Source organism: Rhinolophus hipposideros, assembly GCF_964194185.1.
Source record: "Rhinolophus hipposideros genome assembly, contig: HAP1_SCAFFOLD_273, whole genome shotgun sequence".
NCBI lineage: Eukaryota > Metazoa > Chordata > Mammalia > Chiroptera > Rhinolophidae > Rhinolophus > Rhinolophus hipposideros.
The window spans coordinates 45,045-60,059 of NW_027668840.1; the positions used below are offsets into that span (position 1 = coordinate 45,045).

At 40.5% G+C, this 15,015-nt stretch overlaps 1 long non-coding RNA gene across 1 annotated transcript; it reads left to right on the forward strand.

Moving 5' to 3' along the window:
* The first annotated feature begins 2,310 nt into the window (after nucleotides 1-2,310).
* Nucleotides 2,311-9,852, forward strand: LOC308495752. The gene is made up of 3 exons (XR_013993049.1): nucleotides 2,311-2,420; nucleotides 3,703-3,757; nucleotides 9,214-9,852. It is a non-coding gene; the product is annotated as an uncharacterized lncRNA (long non-coding RNA).
* The last annotated feature ends 5,163 nt before the right edge of the window (nucleotides 9,853-15,015 follow it).

Below are 15,015 nucleotides of genomic sequence, written 5' to 3' on the forward strand. Positions count from 1 at the left end.
TTCACTGCAGGATTCTTTACAATGGCCAAGATGGGCATGCAGCCTATCAATGGATGAATGGATAAAGAAGAGATGATACATGTATGCAATGAATATTGCTTGGCCACAGAAGGAAATGGGCTCTGGCCATCTGTGGCGGTGTGGATGGACCTGGAGGGTACAGTGCTGAGTGGAGTGTGTCAGACCGAGAAAGATGCACTGTGATTGTGCTTCTAAGTGGGATTGAAGAAGAGAACAAACAAACAGAAAAAAGTTCATACATACAAAGGACATTTTGTTGGTTGCCAGCTGGGGGTTAAAAGGGGAGAGATTAAAAAGTACAAATTGGTCATTACAAAGTAGTCATGGGGATCCAGGGTTTAGTATAAGGCATGTATTAATGATATTGCAATAACAACACATGGCATCAGATGAGTACTAGGTAATTTAGGGTGATAGGTGGGAGAGGAGTTAGGAGCAGGGTGGAAAAGGTGAAGGGGTTAAAAAGTACAAATTGGTAGTTACTAAATAGTCACGGGGATGTAATGTAAAGCATGGGGAATATAGTTAATACTATGACAATAACTATGTATAGTGCCAGGTGGGTACTGGATGAGTCAGGGGAATCACTTTGTTAAATTACTTAAATTCTAACCACTATGCTGTACACCTAAAATTAATATAAAATAATATTGAATGTCAAAAAATTGAAAAATTTGTAAAAACACCCAAAACTGATTAAGCTTATACCAAAATAATGAGGGACGATAGGTTCCTAGGGGAAGTAATTAGGATCTCAACAAAATTATCAGCCACCATAAGGTCTACCCTGTAAATCAAAAGTTTAATTACGACAGGTTTCAACGAATTCGATCAATAGCCCCCCAGGTGAGAGAGTACCTGGAGTAAGACATTTGATTCACACAATGTGAGAGGAAGCATCTGGACTGGGAAGAAAGGATAGCTCCAACTGACTTAAGCTGTCAAACAAGATGGTGGAGTGTACTTGCGAAAGGAATTTCAGAACACTTCCATAGGTCAGGTCAGGTCCCAAGGAATAGGAAGTTATTCAATAGAGCAAACAAAAATGGAAAGGCGAATAGTAGATAATGTGAACCTTATGAAAAAACTTATGCATTCTGAGAGAAAAATAGGACAAAGTATGCTGGTCAACATCCTAAGGGTGAGGAGCTGCCAAGAACTGAAAATAACGCTATGTTCGTAGTAACAGTGATAAGAATCCCCATGAAATGTACCAGATGAGCTGATCCACAGCAAGTCATGGTGTATGAGTGTGTGGTTGAGGGACACTGTCTATGAGGAGCTCCAGGGGAAAAAGGAAAGTACAGATGACCTCAGTAAAGGGGTCAAGGCTGCCACTGTAGATGAGGGAATGTGGTTTGAAGCACTGGGATGTAAGGAACTGAGAGCATTTAAAAAGAGGAATAGAAAAGGGTCAAGGCCTGACCACCAGGACTGCTGTTCAGAGATGAGTTGGGCTAGGAAGACTATAGAAAGGGTGTGGGCATCCTTATCAGTTGCTGCTGAGAAGTAAAGCAGGACAAGGACTAAAAGAGATGACCCTGAAAAATGTTTTCGCGCAATTATAAGGACAGAAAGTCAGGCTCTCATGTAAAAGAAGAGAATAAGTGGCGAAAATATGGACCTGGGGATGAGACCACACATTAAAGAGGGTTAGAGTCCAAGGAGAAAAACAAGATGACAGAAAAAGTTACAGGAATCAAGAAAAAGTTATGTGTTTATATAATATAGAGAAGATAAACTTTAGTTAAAGAGAAAAATATTTACTAGAAAAGCAGAAATTGAAACCTATGGAAGAACGCTTAACAGAGAATGAGTGTCTTCCTCTGATGCTCATATCAGATTATCACAATAATGTAAGGTGGACTGCACGGGAAGTTTTCAAAGATTATCGTAGAAAAATGTGATTCCATAAGCCCTGTAAAATTTTGAACTGTTGATGAAAATGTCTCTGGAGGCATTTCTACAAACTGAAATGTAAATAGAGCCACTATTTAAATCAGGTCTGTAACACTTAGTATTTTTACATGTAAAAACGTCTGTTTTTAAGAAAGTTTGGCAATTTAAATTCCAGGAAACCAATGATGACACTGTAAAATCAATTTCAGCTGTTTTAAGAAAAGTCATTGTTTTTGAAATCTGCCCTTACTGGCATCAGGTTTATAAACTACATTTTATACACCTGTCTACATATATTCCTCATGAACTCATGAGGAATAATGTTTTAAAGAAAGAAGAGTGAGTCTCTAGAATTTTAAAATTAACTTTCTTTAAAAATGTTTTTCAAAGTCTGAGGATGAAAAGGAACAATTAAAGTACTATGAGAAGTTAGAATCTCTGCAATATAATTTGAATCAACAAAAGAAGAAAAATGATGAATTAGAGACCGAGGTTACCAGGTAAGGTTTTAATATTTCAGATCATGTCAACCATTAATTACTATTTAATTATAATTCTTACTTTATGAAAACCTAAGTACAAATGTATTTCATACCTGTAATTTTCATAATTAAACAAGTTATCCTACTTACGAATTTACATCAGAAACTCACAGCATAGTCAAACTTGTGTGAATGCCAAAATATTATACCTACTCTTGAATGATTCCTAAAACTATAATGACCGTGTCTTTTGCATATACTGTCAACTGCACTCTTCCTGGTCTCCATTGAATCTTTATTTCTGCAGGATGTCTGTGCTCTCTTTGGTAATCTTTCCTTCTTTTTGTAGTGTTCTTCCCTTCAGCATTCTAACAGTTTAATGTCTAAAAACCTATCTGTGGTATTGTTTAACAACATCAGAATTGTTATTGATTTGGCTTCTATGTTCTTTCTACTTTTTTGTCAGTTATAAAATATGTCATACATACCAAACCATATGTATAACTTAAAAAAGAATGAGATGAGTAATCATCTCACTCAGATAATAATGGAATCTTTCCCAACGTCTGGGAATCCCGCACGTGGCTTGCTTTCTGTTTACTTGCTGCTTACTGAATGAAGTTTTTTCTCTGATTCTCCTCAGTGTTTTTTCTCCCATGTCACTGTCTTTCTCTGCATTGTTTTGTATTCTTCTCATTTTGTTAACTTTGTGCTAGCAAAGATCTCTTCGTAAAACAGACTCGAAGAGACTGTGACACATTATCTCTCCAATTTCCTTTCTTCTAAAGCCCTGCCCCTTTCCTTTCCCCTCCACTCAGACTTCAGATTTTTCTTTCCGGTTTCTCTTTCTATTTTGAATGATCTCTTGTTGGTACCTACTTTCTTTTCTTCTGGCAGACTGCGGTCAGTAGGCACCGAATGGTATTTTGGTGTCTTTTCAAAACATCCACATATATTATACTTTTCTTTTCACCTTGGATACTAATCTCTGGTTTATAGCTGATATTTAATATGTTTGATACTAACAATCTTAAGTGGATATTAATAATACTTTAATTATAAGAACCTTACATTGTTACAATATGAAGTCTGTATCATATGTATCACAATTGTTTTATGTTACTTACCTAAGGTTATAATTTTATTAGTATGCTTTCAAACTCTTATACTGGAACAAATAGGAGAGGATCATAATTTATAGATTTGTTTATTTTGTATGATAGACATATCATCTCTTTAAATAATTACTAAACATTTACTCTTAAAGAATTTGACTTACTCGTTTTCTACAATTCTGCAGACTGAAGACCCTCTTTCAGAATACAAGGATGCTACATGACAGTCAAAATGGAGAGGTTAGTTTCCTTGGAGATTTAGAACCCAATCAATCTGAAATGGATATTCAGATGGCTAGGTTAAAACAGAAGGTACTTTGTAATCCGTTTGGGACCCAGAAATCACTTAATTTGGGGAAATAGAAACCACTCAATGCTTTGAGCAGTACAATATTGATTTCTCTCTTAATTTTACAGACTCAAGCAGTGAAAAAGATAGCTTATTTTCTATATCATTTTTCTATAAAAGGGCATACTGTTACCTCTCCTATGTCTCAACCCTGGCTAGTGATCTAAAGCCAAGAAGGACACCGTTGCATGACCCCAAAGCACTGGCTCCAATCTGCATTGAGATATAATGAACATAGCATGCAGTTCCATCATTTAAAGTATGCAGTGCAGTGACTTTTAGTGTATTCAAAGCTTTATGCAGTCATCATCACAGTCAGTTTTACAACATTTTCATCACCCTGGAAAGTATCTGTGTGCTGTTAGCCTTCACCGTGTGCCAGTCTGCCCTTCCCACTCTTCTTAGCCCTAGGGAACCACTAGTGAACTCTCTGCTCCATATTGTGGTTTTGATGTAGTTTTTTCTGATGACTAATGATGCTGAGCAATCTTTTCCCATGCTTATTATCCATTTGTATAACTTCTTTGAAAAACTGTTGTTTCAATTCCTTCGCCCTTTTAAAATTGCACTGTCTCTTTCTTGTTGAATTGTAAGAGTTCTTTATATATCCTGGATACAAATCGCTTATCAGATATAGGATTTTCAAATATTTCTCCCTTTCATTAGCTTGCCTTTTTAGTCTTTCAATGGTATCCTTTAAAGCACAGAAGCATTTTATTTTAATGGAGTCCAGTTAATCTATTTTTTTAAACACTCAATTACGAACTCTTTCATGAAGACGTATAACTATGCTTTCTTCTAAGCTTTTATAATTTTAGCTTTTACATTTTGAGATAATTTTTATATCTGGTATGATGTAGAGCTCTAATTTTTTCTTTTGCATGTGGATATCCAGTTGATCCAGTATCATTTGCTCAAAAGACTATTCACCTCCAATTGGATTTTTTAGCACCCTTGTCAAAAATCACTCGGCTCTACATATGAGGTTAATTTCCGGATCCTTAATTTTGATTCATTGATCTATAGATCTGTCCTTACGCCATTACCAAATCAAATGTTATGAGAACTCTTCCCCAGTCATCTTGCATATTACCAGATGCCTTATGGAATAATAAAATGTCAATGTAGGGGAATATCTTTAATTCCACTTCTGTGGAGATGTTTTGCTTCTGGATGGAGCCTGTGGCCCGCAGACCTTGGTGACCTTATGACATGATGGGATATTAGGCTTACAAAGTCGACTCATTCCTTTTGTTTTCTTCATTCAAAACATTAATCTTTAACCCAGTGCCTCCCTTTCACTCCCATTTCCATCAAATGTCGGTAATAGGATCTGATACTTGGTGGACAACTTTCTTCATTTTGTCTATCTCCTAATCCATAGCCTCTTCCATAGATTTCACTGTCTAGGAAGGAGAAGATGAAACCTGGACCATCTGCTTTCCTCTTTAGAAATCTCTCTAATCCATCATCTTGCAATTGAAAAGTAGATTCTGTTTGACCCGGTTCTTTTCTGAAACACTGGTGCCAATCTTGTTCTTGGCATAGATCCTACATTCTCAGAAACACATTGAGATGCATAGTTGTACCTTTAGCTTCATATATAATTAATGGAATAAATATTTCATCCCATCCAAAGAAAACATTTCAAGAGTACAGCTGTTCAACCTTTTATGATAAAAACCCTTAAGAAAGTGGGAATAGAGGGATCATATCTTAACATAATAAAGGCCATATATGACAAACCCACAGCTAACATCATACTCAATGGGGAAAAGCTAAAACCATTCCCCCTAAGATCAGGAACAAGACAAGGTTGCCCACTTTCTCCACTTCTATTCAACATAGTGCTGGAAGTTCTAGCCACAGCAATCAGACAAGAGAAAGAAATAAAAGGCATCCAAATTGGTAAGGAGGAAGTAAAATTATCATTATATGCAGATGATATGATACTATATATAGAGAACCCTAAAGACTCCACCAAGAAACTATTAGAACTGATAGATGAATTTAGTAAAGTAGCAGGACATAAAATTAATATTCGGAAATCAGTTGCATTTGTATATACCAATGATAAAATAGCAGAAGGAGAAATTAAAAAAACAATTCCATTTACAATTGCTCCAAAGACTATAAAATATCTGGGAATAAATCTAACCAAAGATGTAAAGGATCTGTACTCAGAAAATTATACAACACTGAAGAAAGAAATGAAAGAAGACATAAATAGATGGAAACACATTCCATGTTCATGGATAGGAAGAATTAATATAGTTAAAATGTCCATACTGCCTAAGGCAATATACATATTCAACGCAATTCCTATCAAACTACCAACGACGTTTTTCACAGAAATAGAACATATAATCCTAAAATTTATATGGGACCATAAAAGACCCCGGATAGCCTCAGCAATCTTGAGAAATAAGAACAAAGTGGGAGGTATAACGATACCTGATTTCAAACTATACTACAAGGCTACAGTAATCAAAACAACATGGTACTGGCATAAAAATAGATACATAGATCAATGGAACAGAATAGAGAGTCCAGACGTAAATCCATGCCTATATGCCCATCTAATCTACGACAATGGAAGCAAGAATGTACGATGGGGTAAAGATAGTCTGTTCAATAAGTGGTGTTGGGAAACCTGGACGGACACATGCAAGAAAATGAAGCTGGACCACCTCCTTACACCATATACAAAAACAAATTCAAAATGGCTTAAAGACTTAAATGTAAGATCTGAAACCATAAAATATCTAGAAGAAAATATAGGAAGAAACTTCATGGACATTACCCGCAGTAAGATTTTCACTGATATATCCCCTCGCGCGAGCGAAGTAAGAGAAAAAATAAACATGTGGGATTACATCAAACTAAAAAGTTTTTTCACAGCAAAGGAAACCATCAATAAAACAAAAAGGGATCCTACTCTATGGGAAAAGATATTTGCCAATGATATATCTGATAAGGGATTAATATCACAAATCTATAAAAAACTTACTCAACTCAACTCCAAAAAAACAAACAACCCAATTAAAAAATGGGCAGAGGACTTGGGGAGACATTTCTCTAAAAAGGACATACAGAAGGCAAGAAGACATATGAAGAAATGCTCAACCTCACTAACCATCAGAGAAATGCAAATAAAAACCACAATGAGATACCACCTCACTCCAGTCAAAATGGCTATTATCAATAAATCAACAAACAACAAATGCTGGCGCGGATGTGGAGAAAAGGGAACGCTAGTGCACTGTTGGTGGGACTGCAGATTAGTGCAGCCACTATGGAAAACAGTATGGAGGTATCTCAGGAATCTGAAAATGGAACTACCCTATGATCCAGTAATTCCACTCCTAGGCATCTACCCGGAGAAATCCAAAACTCCAATTCAAAAATCTGTATGCACTCCTATGTTTATTGCAGCACTTTACACAATAGCCAAGATATGGAAACAACCAAAATGCCCATCGGTAGATGACTGGATTAAGAAGCTGTGGTACATTTATACAATGGAGTATTACGCAGCCATAAAGAAGAAAGAAATCTTATCATTTGCAGCAACATGGATGGATCTAGAGAACATTATGTTAAGTGAAATAAGTCAGAAAGAGAAAGACAAGTACCATATGATCTCACTTATATATGGAATCTAAAGAAAAGACTATGTGAATGAACTAATCAGAGTCAGTTTGGGGGACGCAGAGAAAAAACCGAGAGTGGTTAGATGGGTGTGTGGGAGGGGGTTGGGGATAAGGGGAAAGGTGAAGGGATTTGGAAGCAGCTGGTAACCACAAGATGGCCTCAGGGTTTTTCTTTTGAAAATTAATTTGGGGAAGGTATTCTATAATGTTGTAAAGATTTTGTTGGGTATCCGATGGACATGCGTCCTATTTGGGAGACCACCTCAGGGATACTGTGGATACCTGATCATGGCATTGTACATCAGAAGCTAAACATTAATGAATGCCAACTATAATTTTATATATATAATGTGATGGTTCAGTGTGAGGTCGGAGGGATAGTGGATGGGGGGAGAGGGGTTCACAGTATGAGGGATATAAATGATGAACGTCTAAGTATTACCTTGTTTTGTACACCTGAAACTAATAAATAAATTAATTAATAAAAAAAAAAAAAAAAAAAAAAAAAAAAAAAAAAAAAAGGTGAAAGCATAAATATTCATAGTGAAGACAATGACATATGAGTAATATCTCAGAGACTATGTATCTCTTTTTATTTCTGGCCTGTCCCCTTCCTTTCTTCTGCCATCCCTATGGAACTTTACACCTGCACGTTGAAAACGGGGCTTCATCAACTTTTATGTTTTTGCCAGTGATATGAGGCCCAATAACCAGACTTATCTAGTGATACTTAAGCAATTACTGTTCATATATGGTGTTTCCCTGAAAATAAGACCTAACCGGAAAATAATACCTAATGTGTCTTTGGGAGCAAAAATGAATATAAGACCCGGTCTATTTTTGGGGAAATACGGTACTCCTAGAAGGGCCAAGCTACCATATTTCCCCGAAAATAAGACCAGGTCTTTTATTAATTATAGCTCCAAAAGACGCATTAGGGCTTAATTTCCGGTTAGTCTTATTTTTGGAGGAAACACTGTAGCTGTCACCTGATGGGTGACATTTAAATCTCCAGTCATTTACTTTGTCATTAGTTTACCATGTATCCTCAGGAGAAACTCCACATTGCTTTGCATGGAATGAAAACACCCAAATCAATGTAGTTCTCACCAAACATCTCAGCCTATCTCTTGCTACCAACCCTCGTTTGCCCCTTTGCTCTAGCATCTAGCTAAACCAGACTACTTCTCGTTCCGTAGTGTTCTCCCCCATGCTAGTCTTCGCATCTGCGGCTTCCCTCTCAATGGCATCCTCTGTCCTTGTCCTTCAGGCATCAACGTCCATGTCACCTCCACCAGAGAGCAGACAATCAATACTGGGATGTCCCTTCTGTGGGTCCCACTCGCGTCCTGTTGTGCATTTGTATGGTATAGGGGCCTCTGAATGGAAATTGCCTGTTCATCTGTTCCTTCAGCTTATAGTAGATGATGGGTCAGGGCTGGACCGTGTCATCTTCGTCTTGTAACTTCAGTGCTTGTCCTACGACCTTGTTTATAAATGAATGAAGGATGAGACAACCAGAAGCTCTGATACTTGGCCACAATAGCAGTCAAGTCAGTGTGCAGCCGTGGGCAAACTGTATTGAATATGATCTCCTGTTGTGAGCTGTGGCCTCATCTAGAGGTTTTCTCATTCTTCTTAACACTTATACTTAGTTGTATTTTAAAGAACATAATTCTGTTTTTTCTTTCCAGTTCCTGCTGAATTTGAATCTGAATGCAACCGAAAATTTCCTCCATCACCTATTAATGATCTACTTGAGAATATAAAACTAGAAATCGTCTACAATGTGAAAAAAAAGTATAAGCTCTAAAATATAAATAGTACAAGTGTATTTACTGGGCTGTTTAAACAACATGTTAATTGTATCCCAAAATATATAGCATGTGAAATCCATATTACAGGAAAATATTTTTGTATCATATGTTGTGGGGACAGAGCCCCAGAGAGCAGTTTCCAGGCTCTCGGCCTCACGTGGAGGGGTGCTGGCTCAGGTAGTAGATGGCCATCAACTGTGGTTGGATGGCCGTCAGCTGTGGCTAGTTGGCCGTCAGCTGTAACCAGTGAGCCACTGGCCACTAATATATCTGCTGTGGCTACACTAACTGTCGGTGCCTGCCGACGAGACGAACAGTCCCTGAAGTGGGGAGTGAGGATTGAGAAAAAAGAAGAGAGACAAAGATGGGATCGGGAGGGCAGGCAATTCTAAGTAGACTGCTGCAGTTCTAAGTAGAATGCCTCAGCCCAAGTTTATTTTTGCAGCTTATATACTCTGGGCATCAAAAAGTAACAGAACTGTCTGCAATCTAGTAGTTACAATAAAGGTAATACACAAGGGTGTGTTTTTTGGCCAGCTCCACACTTCCTGACCTAGTCTGGTTCTCTGTTCTCAGAGTAGCAAGTTTTGCCTTGCTGGGAGCACAAACCACTCAAGGAAGTCAAAGGTTCAACATTTCACAAAACAACACCTGCTAGCACTTCAGCACGGTTTCCCACAGGTCCCCCTTTTATATATAAAATTAACACAAGGGTTGCGCCTGGCTTAGGTGGTTGGTACAGATATGTCCATTTACCCGTCATAGGAGACCATCCCTCTAGCGAACGGTTCCTGTCTTAGGTTATGTACATTCTTACCAAATCCTTACCCATCTTTGGCTGCCGACCCATTGTAGGGGCTTTATACACGGGTGTCAGCGACACGGTGGACCTGGGCAGATAATCTCAACTCATGAACCTTTGTTTGGAGATCGATGTAGCCCTTGAGTATTACCTTTCTGAGCAACGGAGTAAAACATATGAATAGAAGAACACCAACAAACATTATTACAAAAGGCAGTAGCAAATGGAACAGAGCTAGAAAGGAGGGGAATTCTCCTCTGAGGTCCGAGTACCAAGGACCTGAAATGTTAACAGGTACCAAAATGAAAGATGGTCGGTGGAGAACTACAGCTCTACTTTTGTCATTTGACCAATTGATGCTATTACTTAGGATACACTGTATACAAGATACATTAAACTGGACCCCGTCAATAGGGGTGATGTTAGAATTACCAATCATAAGCACATATGGAGCCTTGACACAAGCAGTGGTATTGCCTTCTACCTTGCCTCGTCCCTCGTCCATACTCATAGTCACTGTATCCATTGCTCCCACTAGTTTCCAAATATGTCTTGGGGGCCGGGAGGTATACCATAATCCCACAACCACTCCAGCCTTAGTCCCGTGTTGGACATCAGCACCTGTGTCATGGCCTCCGAACCATCTATAACAGCTTGATTAAACCCAGGGACACTATATTCCCAGGGTTCTTTATAACATTGTCTCCAAAGGATGGATCCGTTGTTTTTTCTGTTCTCCTCACCGCAAGGATCATGGGCTTGTGGTGGAGGGATAAAAACATTATCCCTGATGTTTTTCCATCCTGCTGGCTGATGGGATATGACAGTCTGTCCTTGGTTGTCTCAGTGAATTGTCTGGCTGCCCACATGGAAACATCCAGTAACGTTGACAGTCTTCGCGAAGCATATGGGGAGTCCTATGCCCAAGCCGCTATGATTGAATCCAACAGCTTGTAGGACGGCAGGAGCGAATGGATGTCCTAACAGCCTAGTGTCATTTGTCCCAACAATGACTTCAGGCCCGTTCCACACAGTGGGGTGTAGCATGGGAGGGTCAGGAACATATGCCCAGTATGCTGAGGCATCTGCGCAACCAGCAGGATCTCGAAGACGCTCATCAGCAAGCCGCACCAACCTCTCAGGCAGCCACCGGGCACCTCCATTGTCCTGTGAATAAACACAAACATGCCCTCGTCCCCAGATTAGGACTGGCCCCGCCCAAGCCATTGGTTAGTAAGTGGATCTCGCCATCTCACTTGGGCATAATCTTGTTTAGTGTTAGGATGCCACAAGCGATCTGCGGCAGATCTGCCACGCGCATCCAGGTTTAAAAAATTTAGAACAAAGAGTGTGATTAAGGATTGTATGTGGGGAGACGGGGTAGACTCTAACGCTGCTGCCACACATTTTTGACATAGAGTAGGGCTATTAGCCATACCTTGAGGCAGCACCAGCCATTGATATCTCTTCATAGGTTCTTGTAAGTTAGTTGAAGGAACACTGAATGCAAACCTTTTACAGTCCTTGGGGCACAATGGTATTGTATAAAAACAATCCTTTAAAGCCAGGATTCTCTTATATGTGTTTTTGGGTATAGCAGAAGGATTAGGCAATCCTGGTTGTAAAGCCCCCGTGAGCTCCATAGTCTCATTTATTTTTCTCAAATCTTATAAGAACCTCCATTTACCTGATTTTTTCTTAATTACAAATATGGAGAGTTCCATGGAGAGTTAGAAAGTGCTATATGTCCCTTATCAAGTTGCTCCTGTTCCAGCAACCTTGCAGCCCGTATCTTTTCTGATGATAGGGGCCACTGTTCTACCCAAACAGGTGTGTCGCTTTTCCAAGTGATAGCATCTGCATGGGGTACAGAAGGAGTAGTGACCCCCGTTAAAAATATCCCAAGCCAGCTCTCTGTGGTAAGGGCGAGGGAAAGATAGGCTCTTTTCTCCCTTGTCCAGAGGGACCTGAGCCATCTCTAGGCAGGAGTCCCTGATGGAACATCATCTTAGTGACCTGTTGATTAGGGCTGTACAGGTAAACTCCCATCTGACTCATGACATCTCTGCCCCATAGATTGACAGGCAATCCTGCCACTGTGTATGGTTGAAAGGATCCTTCATGTCCCTCTTGATCTTTCCACAACAATATATCACTGCTCTGTTCTGGTGACTGAGATTGTCCTATGCCTTGTAATTGGGTTACTGTTTGCTGCTTTGGCCAGTGGCTAGGCCACTGATCTGCAGTTAAAACAGAGACATCGGCCCCCGTGTCTAAAAGGCCCATGAAGGAACGGCCATTAATGGATAGTGGTAATTCTGGCCTGGTGGTGAATGGCCTGGACCCAATAAGCATCTGATGAACCAAGGCCCGCGTCGCCTCGGGATTTATGGCCTGCGGTTTTACCCGGTTTGACATGTGGAATTAACAATGATTGTGCTATGCGTTGGCCCTTATCGATCACTGAAATGCCTCCAGGCGAATGTGTCATAATCTTGATCTCTCCTGTATAATCCATATCCACAACTCCCGGAGCAACCTATATCCCTTTCATGGTAATACTACTCCTTCCTAGGATGAGTCCCACAGTCTGTGGAGGCAGAGGCCCAAAGACCCCTGTAGGAATAGCTCGCATTCCCATCTCAGGTGTTAGTACTGTGTAGGCGGCGCTACTGAGGTCTAATCCTGCGCTGCCTGGGGTTGGTCGGAAGAGTTCCTGAATGGATTTCCCTGGTGGGGGACCAACTGCGGCAGCGCCCCATAGCATTGTTGCGGGGCCTGGGGCTGGCCCCTCTTCCTATTTCCTGGAAGAAGAGGATTACTGGAGGCATCCCTCTTAGATTTACATGCATTGGCCCAGTGTTTACCTCTCTTACATTTTGGGCATAATCCAGGTTGTTTTGGGCCCTCCTTCCTTTGAGGCTGACCTTGTTTATTAGGGAAGTTTTTGATCATATGGCCCGGCTGTCCACACCCAAAACAGTTGCCCTGTCCCTTTATTTTCTTTTGTTGTTGTTGTTGGAATAACATTTCTCTAACAGTCTTTCCTTGCAAAGCAGCGGCCATTGCAAGACCCTGTGTATAAGAAGGTCCTATTTTTGAGCACAACCAGACATAATCTGACAAGTCACTCTTATTTTTGTAAGGTCATAATGCAGCCTGGCATGCAGAATTAGCATTCTCAAAAGCGAGCTATTTAACTAACAGCATGCTGGCATCTGAGTCTCCCAGAATTCTTCCAGCCGCCTGCATTAATCGCGAAAGGAAGTCTTGGAAAGTCTCATCAGGCCCCTGGATAATTTTAGAGAGGTCCTCAGAACGTTTTCCAGGCATAGGAATCTTTTTCCATGCACGCCTGGCGGCAGCACTTGTTTGTGCATAAGCAGCCGGGTCAAAATTTAATTGTGCCAACTATAATTTTATATATATAATGTGATGGTTCGGTGTGGGGTCGGAGGGATGGTGGATGGGGGGAGGGGGGTTCACAGTGTGAGGGATATGGATGATGAACGTCTAAGTATTACCTTGTTTTGTACACCTGAAACTAATAAATAAATAAATTTATGAAAAAAAAAATTTAATTGTGTTTGCAAGTCTCTATAAGGTCCTTCACCTGCCAACATATCAAAGGAGATAGGAATGTTTTGTGTCTGATTTATCTCTGCAGTACTCTGACAGAATTCTGCAAAGTCAGACTGCCATAAGATATAGTCCCCTCCTGATAAGCAAGCCCTAGCAAGTTGCTTCCAATCACTAGGCGGCAGGGCTTCTGTAGCTAGTGATTCTAGCAGGGCCTGGGTGAACGGGGCATTAGGACCATATTGAGAACATGCCATTTTTAATTCTTTTAAACTTTTGAATGCAAAAGGCACATGGTCTCGGACAGGATTTCCTTGTGCGTCCTGTCTTTCTATCACTGGAAATGCCAACCCAGAATCTCCAGTATCTTCCCCTAACTTGCAGGCGGTTTGCAAAACCTTACGCAGAGGAGAATCACGAGGGCAAGTCTGTTCTGCCTGCCTCGATTGTACCATCTGCACCTGCACAGAGAGGGAGGCAATTGCTGACTGCAATCCATCAATCTCTGCCTGGAGAGGATTCAGATGTCCTGTCTTAGCACCTGTTTCTGTCTGAACCACCCCATTATAATCTTCAGGGTCATGATATCGAGGACCGGCTTCCTCTAGGCCTTCCCCATCTAGGCCCTCCTCATCTTGGGGGTCCAGTCCGTTTAGCACACTTTTTAACATTTGAGTAAAAGACATTCTGCTTTTACCCTGTCCCATGATTTTTTACTCCCGACTGTGGTATCTCACCGCACCCCTTACCTTATGTGACGCGTCTCAGCTCCTTGCGGTGTCCTTCACTTTATCCCCAGTATTCAGGTCCCTGTTCGGGCGCCACTTGTCGGTGCCTGCCGACGAGACTAACAGTCCCTGAAGTAGGGAGTGAGGATTGAGAAAAAAGAAGAGAGACAAAGATGGGATGGGGGGGGGGAGGGGGGAAGGGGGGGCAGGCAATTCTAAGTAGACTGATGCAGTTCTAAGTAGAATGCCTCAGTTCTAAGTAGAATGACTCACCCCAAGTTTATTTTTGCAGCTTATATACTCTGGGCCTCAAAAAACTAACAGAACTGTCTGCAATCTAATAGTTACAATGTTGGGATACACAAGGGCTTGTTTTTTGGCCAGCTCCACACTTCCTGACCTTGTCTGGTTCTGTGTTCTCAGAGTAGCAAGTTTTGCCTTGCTGGGAGCACAAACCACTCAAGGAAGTCAAACGTTCAACATTTCACAAAATAACATCTGCTAGCACGTCAGCACGGTTTCCCACATTAGTGTATTCAAAGCTTTATGCAGTCATCATCACAATCAGTT